Consider the following 12079-nt stretch of genomic DNA (forward strand, 5'->3'; position numbering starts at 1 on the left):
ATTTTAACGCAGATTATTTTTTCTCCACCATCTGTGGTATCATGCATTGTATTCAACTCGCAGTGTATTTAATACAGAAACAACACACAGGCCTTGCATATAAGAGTTGTATTCTGGGACACCTAGAACCTCAGACAACACATGAAGCGCTACTCAGGCCAGGCTCATTATTTTGGAAGAGGTACTGTGTCATTATGTTTTCCAATAAGAAATTAGATTTTTGGTGAACTGAGTAACATGGTATTTTAAAACAAACTAACTAGCTCTAATTACAGTTTAGAAAATGTTCTATATTAAGAGCTTTGTTCAGATCTGCAAACAAAACTAAGTAAATAAGCAAGCAGCCCAAAAAGAAGTAATCTACAGTCAACTTAATTGCTTAAACTGTTATACTCCCAAGGGCACAGAGATTGAAGTAAAAATCCTCCCTGGAAAAAGTCTGTAATTTTTAAATACAGACAGGTACTCAGTACTGACATCAACCGGATTTTCAGTTTCTCTATATGATTTTCATCACTGGATGAAGTTCTTTTTTGTTCTCAGTTAGTTTGCTGCAAAAACCAGAAATTTACTGAAACGCACAAGAATCAAAATTTGCTTCTAGTAATGCAGTTATTGCCAGATAAAGGAAGCTTTACGCCACGTCACAGACCACTTCTCTCGAAGATGCTGACATATTTAAAAAACAGCCATTTACTAAGTCTGAAAGAGCAGTATCAAATGTACTATGGTGTTGTACATACCAGAAGTGAATCTTTTATGACACAAGCCACTTTTTCCAAAGAATTTATCTGAAGGGATATCAGCTGATCTAAAAGACTTAGTGTGGCACTTTCAAGGCTTGGTAAGTGACGATGCCAGAGGCTGAAGATAGCTGATTCGGAAAGGGAGATCTTCTTCCTGGTTTAGAGAGAAAAATAATTGTTTTCACCATGAGGAAATGGAAGACACACAAAAATATTCATTTTATTTTTTCCTTTCTTTCTTTTAAGCACACCTGGGAAAAAGAAGATCAGCTTGCAGTAAAAGAGAAAATCTTGTCTACAGTACTCTGTTTGATATAAAATAACAAAGACAAAAAATAACATGGAATCACCATCACCTAAAAATTAAACCTCTCTACACATCTTTAAAAATGATGAATTCGATTATGGGAGATCCCAACAAATGGAAGCAAAGGGTTTGAGGCTGTAATTCTCTTATGCTCCAGAGAAGGTTCTACTCCATGCCCACTTTCTTACACACCCAGACTGCTTCCCACAGACCTGTCTGCTCAGAGAGCATCAGCAGCTGGCAGGTCAGCAGGAAGGGCCTAGGCAATTTCACCAGCCAGTAGAATTCTAACTTCCACTGAAAAGCTATCCTTTTTCACTCAAAACTATCTAATAGCTTATTTAAACTATATTTTGTAGATAGTAAGAAATATATAAAAATACTTGGGATTTGAAAAATTTTAAGCACTGTTCTGTTTCAAGATAATGTATGATTAATAATTTAAGTATCACTATTAAAGAACAGGTAGATCAGAATAAATTAAAAAATGAGAAGACATTTTTAATTTTATCATAATTCATTGTTTTTGTGGTGGCATTGTGAATATTATAAATACAACATCAAGAAAAGAAATCTAAGGTAATAGTGGTGTACCAACTCCAAGATTTAAAAACGATACAGGGAGCAAACTGTAGTCATTATAATAGAAATTAAACTCTCTGCTAAAACAGGCTCCCTACAACTAGATTGAGCATGAAAGCCTCGAGGCAGGTCTTGAATATTTCCACAGGAGAAGACACCACAGATTCTTTGGGAAGCCTGTTCCAGTGCTCTCTGATCCTCACAGTAAAGAAGTTTTTCCTCATGTCTGTGTAGAACTTTCTGTGTTCCAGTTGTTGCCCACTGTCACTTGTCCTGTTGCTGTACACCCTCGAAAAGAGCCTGGCCCCATCCATTTGACTTTCATACTTTAGATATTTATAAACATTGATAAGACCACCCCTCAGACTTTTCTTCTCCAGGCTGAACAGACCCAGGTCTTCCAGTCTTTCTTCATAGGGGAGGAATGACAGAACATGCAAACAGTCCCAGTAGAACAATGCTAATTTCTGTGGAGAACGAGTTATAATTTTCTCCCTAGCATCCAGTGAACCTATTTCTTGAAGAAGGCTTCACCAGTGCTCAGAAATAAAATTCTGTCCAGAACACAATGACAGAGTTAAGAAACACATAATTTAAGTGGGGGGAAAAAGAAAATAAAAAAAAAAACAAAAAGAACATTCATCTTACGATGAATTAAGATCACATGAATTTCAGAGTAGGTCAAGAGTATACTACAGAAGTGAGTAGTGAGCCTACATCTCCTATCAAGGAAACCAGAAACTTTTGTGAGGGGCACTGTAAGAAGCATTCTGTCAAGAGCTATATGAATTGTTTTTGCTCACTATGATAAACAAGGAGCTCAAAGGTTAAGCAATGTTTATTTTAATCATGAAAGCCTTTTCTAACAAGCTAAAGGATTCATACTCACATTATGAAGTAGCAAAAGTATATCATGACTGACTGCCTATTACCTCACTGTCATCAGTAGAGGCTACCATGGTGAACCAGTGTGCCTGTCTGTATAACTGTTTTTGGAACACACTGTAGATATGGAATGGGTAAGTGAAAGGTAGATCACTCTTTTAGGGACCCATCTTTCATTACAGATCTTCACATTTGTTTTCCACTTGTTTTCCTTGGCTGCCAGGAACATTTGCACAAAGCAGTAAATGTCCTTTTTCCACTAACTATTTATGTTTGCTGGAACCCTTGGGGAGTAACAATATATACAATAATCTTTATTGGAGCATCTCAAAAATAATGTTGAATACAGAGGAAGCAATTAAAACTTTGACTTGAAAGAAATGTGCATGTATAATTGAAGTAAAGTGTTCACAAAAGATCCTTTCTATTACCAAAAAAAAATCTGTAAGACATAATTGCAACTTCATAAGAGCTCTTTTGCAATTTTTGTGTGTTTTTTGTTTTTAAAGCTTTGTGTTGTATTTTCCTAGCACTAAGAAATCTTTCATTTGTCCCATACAAAGACTGTCAAGTTCTCAAAAAATAATGTCAGTCCTATAATAATGAGCACTGCACAAGTTTGATACTCTTGCACCTACATTCTATGTGATTTAGCAAATGTGTTGTAACATCCGGTAGCTTCAGAAAGTTATTTCTCACGACTTCCATTCAAACAGAAGATGCCAGGAACATCTAACTCAAGGACAGAGTGTCATTTGTAGGGATTTAGAGGAATTTCCTAGCTGACCAAACATGACACAGGTACACAATAACTCTGTCTCAAAATAAAACTCAAAACCACTCTTCTCAGCTACAAATTGAATAAATCATCTTTCCTTTCATTGCATAGGCAATTTTTCTGATGTTCACCTTCACTCAGATGACTTATACATTAGCTGATCACCAATAGCAAAACAAGCAAAGCTATATTTTAAAACTGCATTCATAAGTCTCATTAAAAAGAATCTGCTGAAAATCAGCAAAATTGAAAATCTTCATAAACACTCAACCACTCAAACAAGGCTCTATCTTATGAATAGAATAAAGTTAAACGTGGCTCTCAAAATGTCAGGTTAGGAATGTGGATACATTTACATTAAGGATAAATAATGTTTCTATGGAAATTGATAGTACCTTTCACCAGCTTACTAAAATCCTAAAATTTAATTTACCCTCAATTTTAGAGAAATGATGTGACAACGTTTCAGTTGATATTTAAAGCTGTTATGCCACAGTTTGTACACCAGCAATTTAAAATTCCACTTTGGCTAACTACCTGAGCTCTGCCATTGGAATACAAAGGAGGGTTGTTTTTTGTTCTATGATTATTTTTTTTTATACAGGAGATGTATAGTGCATTCAGCATTCAAATCCAAAGAAAAGCCATTTAATTGAATAAATAATCTTTATAAGAAAAAGCAGAAAAAATAGGACCGTACTACTCACTTTAAAAAGGCATCATTCACAGCCTCCAAGAACTCTGAGCTGAGAATTTCTTTTGATGCTCCCCCATGGTAAACAAGAAGAGTTTCCAACAATGGAGTTAAATCAGGCAAAGTAATAAGTGGGAGACAGAAAAGGGACACAGCATTCACACGACTGACTGAAATTCTGAGGGAAAAATAAAAACAGTTCCCATTTTAGAATTTCTATATCCATGAGGTAAAGGAAGATTAAATTAATTGCAGAATATTAAATACAAGAGATGTATACTGTTGACTTATCATGATATATTGTCTAGAAGTCTCATAGAATTTTGATATTTTAGTGGTCAAGGCATACCACGTGAAGAACATTAGTCCAATTCTGAAGTGCAGACAGTTATATTTGTTTAGTAGCAAATATACTTCCTAGCGTAGAATTCTTTGTCCCTTCCAGGAAGCAGCAAAGCAGAGGTAAAGAAGACTACAGTTTCACAGCTCCTGCCTAAGTTTGCTAGATTCTAGGAAGAAACAGCCTTGCTGCTTTTAACACCTCCTGTTGCTTTCTTGACCTCTCTTCTCTTAATGTACAACTATAAACCAAATACTACAAATCATGCTGTCTTTAAGTATTCAAGAAAAACTATTTGTCTTACAAATGTATACTTGAAGGAAGTAAGGACTATCAATCTTTATATATGAACCATTCACATGATCTGCTAAAATCACATGCTTGTAAATAGTAAAAGATAGCGATACAACTCACCACAAGCCTAAAATGTCATTTATGAACAATAGAAGCTAATTGTGACACAAATGCTACAATTTGTAGATAATCATAGTGATATTCACAGTGAGAGAAATTAAAGATGACATGTTTTCAAAGGCTCACTTTTTTCTTAAGTACCTAATAAAAAAAATTTGCTGAAGATTATTCATACTGAAATACTTTCAGGCAATGTTTTGCTATGAAAAGTGATTCTGTAGAACGATAATTACTGCACTGATATTTATTCTGCAGCAGTATTTTCCAAGCTACATATGTAAAGTTCACATACAGTGGGCACTTTATACATCAGTCCTCTTTACAAAATTCTGTTTCTAACTCCCCTATTCAGGATTAGCAAAATAGCTGCTTACTTTACTCTTACTTTTAATTCTGGAAGAAAACCTTGCAAATATGTTTTTTTCTTCTCTGCAAAAGCTTCAAAATAGATGTGTTATTGGAGAATATTGTGCAATGCAGTCCACTTTGTGCAATGAATTTCACAAAATAGATTTACGTTGGAAAGGACCTTAAAGATCATCTAGTTCCACCTCTGCTGCAATGGGCAGGGACACCTCACAAGATCCCATTCCTTTGGGCAACAATTCCACAAGTGGGGAATCCACAGTCTCACTGGGCAGCCTCGCCATCTTGAACAAAGAGTTTCTTCCTAATGTCTAGTCTAAATCTGAAGTCATTTAGCTTAGAGCCATTGTTCTTAGTTCTTTCAATACATTTCCTGTAAGAGTTCTTCTCCAGCTTTCTTATAGGTCCTTTTTAGGTACAGGAATGCCACCATGAAGTCTCCTCAGAGCTTTCTCCAAGCTGAACAAAGCCAATTCTCTCAAACTGTCTTACTAGCAGAGGTGGTTCAGCCCTCTGATCATCTTTGTGGATCTTTTCAGGACTGCCTCCAACAGGTCCACTTACGCTGAGGGGGTCCTATAGCTGTGGGGTCCTATAGCTGAATTCATTACTCCAGGTGGGGCCTGACAAGAATAGAAAAGACAAAAATTTCCCTCAGACTGTTAGTCACACTTCTTTTGATGCAACCTACGGCACAGTTGACTTTCTGGGCAACAAGTACACATTGCCTACTACTTACACTTGAGGAATACCAATGATAACTGGTCTCCATTTGGACATGGATCCATTGACTTCAGTACTTTGGGTACAGCCTTCTAGCCAACTTCTTATACACTGAGTTGTTCCATCCACTAAATCCGTGTCTCTCAAACTTAGAGCCAATGTCAAATGCTTTGCCCAAGTCTGGGTAGATGGCATCAGTTACTCCTTCCTTAAACACCAATGCTGTAAACCCACTGTAGAAGGCCACAAAACTTGTCAGACACAGTTTTCCCCTAGTGAAGCCATGGTGGTTGTCACCAATCACCTCTTTGCTTTCCATGAGCCTTTGTATAGTTTCCAGGAGAATATGCTCCTTGATCTTGCCAGGCACAGAGGGGAGAGTGCCTAGCTTGCAGTTGCCTGGGTCTTCCTTTTTCACTTTATAGAAACAGAGTTCAAGTTTCCCATCACTGAACTGCCACAACTTCTCAAATATGAAGGATAGCGGCTTAGCAACTTGATCTGTGAGTTCCCTCAGGACCTGCATATATATCTCATTGTGTCCCACCGACCTGTGCACCTTCACATCTTGGTGGTGTCCAACTCAATCTTCCGTATTGAGTAGTTCTTAATTTTCCCTGCCCCTGCCTTTGCCTTCTATGACTGGATGGTTTGACTAGAGCATTTACAGGTGAAAATCAAGGCAAGAAAGTTTCCACAGATATTGTCCATGTTGCTAAGAATCACTAAGCAGAGAAATGAAAGTATATACACCTCCAACTACAATTACATTTGTCTCTGCAAAATGAATAAACAGACGTATCATATCCAAATCTAAAGTACAAAGTTTTTTTCCTGGTACAAATCAGATATTCCAACAGCCTCATTAGTTTTGCAGCTTAGTCTGCAACATGGGTGTTTGTCAATACTGAACAAAACTAATCAGCCTATGTGACTGTAGTACAAATTAGAAATAACTAAATTCAGGTCACTTATTCTTTTTTACAAAAACATCCAGGTAAGTGTGCAAAATAGCCAAACAAGAAAAATAGAAGCTATGACACAATGAAGATCTTTGAAACATCTTCCTCTTTCCTATAACTTTACAGCCTATGTGATATTAGACATGTGGTAATAAAACTCATTTCATCAGCGTCAGCAGATTTGAGTCTGAAGCGAGTATACACAGCAAGGCCATACATTTCCTTTTTTCTTTTTTTTTCAGTCGGAATACACAGAATTTACATGTACTCGGAAAGATAGACCTACCAATGTAGAATAATAATGTTTGAAGAATTTATGAAAGATTATGATCTGCATTTCAAAGCCAGTGGAGAGAAACAGTTATGTCCAAAATAATAGTAGGTAAATTCCCTTCCAGAGATTTTGGCTTGACCTATTCTATCTAAATAGTGTGTATGAAGAAAGTGATTTTTCTCATTGACTACACCTAGACGTGTAGAAACATAATATACAATGTAGCAAGACAATTGTTACCGCTGCCTGATAATCAGGATCGGAGATCTGGCCAGAGCTTATCACAGCTTCCTTCCCACCCACTTTTCCTTTCTTCCTTAAAAAGGAGGGTTAAGGAAGCAGTTAAAGGGTGGAGACACTAAGTGCTTCGGTTCATTTAAAACATCTGCTTGTGTAACATACTGTAGTGCCACAGTACTATTTGATACCAGACAACAGATCTAATAATAGAAGGAAAATGTGGGAGCTAACATGAGCATGGACACATTTTCTCATTAAAAGCAAATGCAATACTATTCTGCCATATGAAACTATTACACACAAAGGCAAAAAAAATCCTTTGACACTTTTTTTTTTGCTCTTACAGTAACTGCAAGTTTGGCTATAAGAAGTTAAGCAGTAAACATGATGATTATCAGTTAAGTTTAAATTCTTACGTGAAGCATAATTTAACAAGCTTCTTCACACCTGAAACTATCTACATGAGTAACTAAAGTTTTCAAGCTGATGCCTAAATGCTTGCATGCTTAAGACTCCAAAAAGGCCTTCGTTGAACAAGTGATTGAAATTAAAACATATCAAAATGATACTTGGATAACACTTACCTCCCCTGAATGTTAAGTTCACTAAATTGATTTCCTCTGAGTTCTGTTACTAATGAGGAGACAATCTGTTAACAAAAAAAGAACACATTCCAGATAAGCAGACATTAGTTGCATGATTGTCTGTATCACTGATACTCTGTGGAAGTAAGTAACTTTCCATTTTGACTCATTCATATTTTTTTAAGTTATCGAGCCCAAATTAAAACTGTCCAAATCACTGAATAAACCATTCAAAACATTTCTGAACACATTCTATACCTTCCACATTTACAAACTAGCAAACTATTTTAGCTCTGCTAAGAGCTGAGGCAAAACTTTTGGAAAGCCAGTAATTTTTAGATGTTCTATCAGATTATTATCAGATACTATTCTCGGTTTTTTAATATATCAAACATAAAAGACACTTTTCTTAAGATTCAAGGCTACTATTTTGAATGCAATGCATGCAGTCAAAGAAAACGTTCAAAATTTATGTTCTAACACACAATATATATATAATTTAAACTTCAGAGGGAATAAAATGAATGATAGGACAGACATTTTGGCCATAACACAACATAAACAAAATGTTTTATCAACCTCTACTCAACTTTACTTCTATAATCTAATTAAAAAAAAAATTATTCTGTCCAGAGATTCATTTCATTTACTTTATTTTCTCCCTTAGAAGGCTGTAAACGTAACTGAAGTAAGAAAGATAAGCAAAGTTCAGTTCATGCTCCTTGTAACATTGACAACTCCATGTATGTGCTTATGAACTGGTGCTATTAATAACAAAATCTCAGTTGCACAAAACACTTACATTTTCAACCAAGTGACAATAATAATCTGCTGATGTGTAGCCAAGAGCTGATATGAATGTACCGGTTTCAGCCTCGTTTCTTTCCCATTTAGAAGAAGAAAGGAGATGGCACAGTAAGCTCTGGAGGAAAGGAACAGAAGGACAATGCAAAGAAGTATTAGAACAGCTTTCCAATTGCACAGTGGTTTACAACTCCAGCCTGTTTTCCATGGTGCATGCACTGGTGCAGTGGCACTTCAGTTGGGCTCAAGCTACCTTATTTTCTTTCTCTTGCAGGGACTTAGGACATCCAGTGTGTCCACATAACTGCACAATACTATGTATCAAGCTCTCTCTCAGATTCCCTTTGTTATGACTGGCGATTCCTCTCTTAGCACGACCACTTGCTTGAAAAGTTTGTTGAGTTGGGCACATTTACACCCATTACACTCCCATCTGCTCTCAGGCTCTAGTGAAGCCTTCCAGATTCTGGAGCTTCCCTCAAACAAATGTCTCGGCTGCTCTGTTGCTCCTTTGGAGCTCTGTGTGGGTGCGCACATCAGCCTAGGAAAGTTGTGCTTCTCCTGTCTGGGTTTCTGTCTCAGCCTGGCAGTAGTAGCAAGTGGGCAATATTTTTGTTTCAATAGAAGGAATTAGAATAAGTTGTATTCCATGCATGATATATTAACATGAGAGAAGATACAATCAGCAAAAGCACACCAGAGATACAAGAAAAAATCACCATCAAAAGAAACAACAAGCACTTGGACATATTATTTATTGTACTTTCATATAGGATTGTTTTAGAACCTTACAGACTTATGTTAAATGTCTAAATATTGTCTTTCAGTGTTAATGTTTTTTCCTGAACAGTCTGAGCTAGGAGAAATTGTAGTTCTACCGCCACCTAGTGACTTTTCTGAAATTAAAGAAGTCAGAAAGGGCTGTAAAATCATAGTTTCAGAAGTACCTCAGAAATAATTTCTGCATTCTTAACGAAAAACATTTAAATGGGGATTTTCAAAAAGTACATATTTCTAAATATGATTAAAAATTCTAAAATCTATTAAGTCGCACAACCTCCAAACATGTCTTGATTATTAATATGGAACCACAAATTATATTATATTCCATTGTAACTATTATCCAAGTTAGACTTTGTTTTCAGAACACTATCAAGTGTTCAGTCAAGTAGGTCCTACAAAGCAGTATTCCTTGCTTGTTGCTTGTTTGTTTTGTATGCCTTTAGTTTGTTCTCCACACATCCTCCTTTTCCGTGCACATCACTACATCCCTGATGGGATTTTGTAGATTTTTTTTAATATATCAAACCTCCGAGTAGTCAGAAGGATGGATGCAAAGGAAACAGGGGCAAAGAGATGCTGTAGTCAATATGAAAAGAGGTATTTGACATGTAAAAGAGACTTAGGTACTAAAAGGTGAAAAACATTAAAAATTCAACTCTATGTCTTAGATACTTCATTTTGAAGGCTGTATCATGAGTGCAAAGCCAAAGAGATACTTAAATGCAACTAAAATAACAAATCTGGAAACAATAAAGCATTTATCTTTATGCATTTGGGTCTAAATGCTTTCTTTGGTGCAAAAGATGTCTTAATTTCAGCAGGGATGGGACTGTTTCCTTCAGAGCATCTGGTATGATGTTATGTTTTGGTTCTAGGATAAAACAATATTGATAGTACACTGATACTTACAGGTGCTGCTAAACAGTGTTACACAGAGCAAGGCCATTCACAGTGAAGAGCCCAAGGAGCTGGGAGAGAACAGAATTAGGACAGTTGACTCAAACTGGCCAAAGGGATCCACTTGGCATCAAGAGGAAGGAATTTCGAAGGAAGTGGGAGTTCACTGCTTCCACTGCTTGGGGACTAGCTGGGCACTGGTAAGAAGGTGATGAGCAATTGCTTGTGCATCTCTTCTTATATACATTCATATACATTTATACATATATTGATATCAGCCAGAAATCTAGATTGTACCTAAACTAAAAGGCAATTATACTTGTTGTCCTTATCTCAAGCCTTAAAGTTCACAGAGAAGTGTCTAAATTCCAGTGATTCTAGACCTAAAAGAAAGTATCATTAGTTATTTCACACCACACTTCAGAATGGGCTTAGAACCAGACAGCTGAGAGACTGAGTTGTTTCTTACACGCAAGCTTCTCCTTTCACTACCAAAATAAACTCTTTAAGAAAATACTATGGAGAAATCTAGAACATTTTGGAGGATTTTGCCAAAAAGGTTCTTATAGAATGCTGGAAATATTGAGAAGTCATAATAGGTTCCATTATTGTATTACAAAGCCTATACAAAGCATTGTGAAACTAACAAATGTAACTATGTAATAGCTACTGCGTGGAATCCTGACATCAGAGATCAATGATTTAAGACTAATCAGCTTTAAGGAACAATTTGAAACCCAGCAGAAGGTATTGAAGAATATGATGGGGTGTGTCAATATTAAATGCAGCCTTATGCTCATGGTCACAGTCATAGATTCTAATCTAATTCAACAAAGAATACAATTTGAGATTTACACAATTGTGCATTATTTCTGGCAGTGAATCAATTCATACTCACTTCTCTAAGTCACTAATACTATATTACAAAAGGCAGAAAAATAGATGAATCTGTGGCCAAATTGTTTCATTAACAAGGTGTCAAAATTCTGGAAAATTATCAGCAGTCAGGCATACTTGTGATATCAGAAATTATTTTTTTCTGTTCTAACTTGATTTCTCTCATCATTGATTCAGTAGGACACAAAAAGAGGAAATTATCTTAGTACTACTTGCAAGTGAATACATACATCCCCACAGCCATGGATTAAAGTTCTGTGACTATTCCACTACACAGGGAGGTCTGCTGCCTCCTGGGAGCCCAGGTTAAAGGAGGAAAGGAAGAAATTTCCTTCCCTAGTGCGATCCTCAGATTATTATTCCCTATTGCTGTTTCAGGTAGGCAGTGATGAAATAGGAAGAATTTCCCTAGGGACTATGAAGAAGGATTTCAGAGCCTTGGGGAGACTGGTCAAGGGTTTGGGAGCATGAGTTGTGTTCTCTATCCCTCCAGTTATAGGAATGGGGAGACACTGAATATGATGGGCCAACAGATTAATACTTGACTGAGCCCGGTGTGCCCAGCAGGGGTTTGGGTTTTTGGATCTCAGCTCAATTTACATGAAACCAGGCCTGCTGGCATTCAATAGAAATAGCTTATCCCATCAGCGGAAAAGGGTTTTACAATGGGAACTGGAAAGACCATCCCTGGTGGAAATGGGTTTTACAATGGGAATTAGAAAGGTTCATTGATTGAGCTTTAAACTCAATCAATGAGGGGTGGGGATGGGCATGAAACTGGGGCCACTAGAAGGAAGCCTATA

General features: G+C 36.7%; 1 long non-coding RNA gene across 1 annotated transcript; it reads right to left on the reverse strand.

The window, feature by feature from the left end:
• Positions 1–6: 6 nt before the first annotated feature.
• LOC104915116 lies at positions 7–10563 on the reverse strand. The gene is made up of 5 exons (XR_004162208.1): positions 10392–10563; positions 8698–8817; positions 7896–7960; positions 4006–4170; positions 7–900 (listed from the first exon to the last, which is right to left on the reverse strand). It is a non-coding gene; the product is annotated as an uncharacterized LOC104915116 (long non-coding RNA).
• Between the last annotated feature and the right edge of the window lie 1516 nt (positions 10564–12079).

Source organism: Meleagris gallopavo, chromosome Z, assembly GCF_000146605.3.
Source record: "Meleagris gallopavo isolate NT-WF06-2002-E0010 breed Aviagen turkey brand Nicholas breeding stock chromosome Z, Turkey_5.1, whole genome shotgun sequence".
Taxonomy (NCBI): domain Eukaryota; kingdom Metazoa; phylum Chordata; class Aves; order Galliformes; family Phasianidae; genus Meleagris; species Meleagris gallopavo.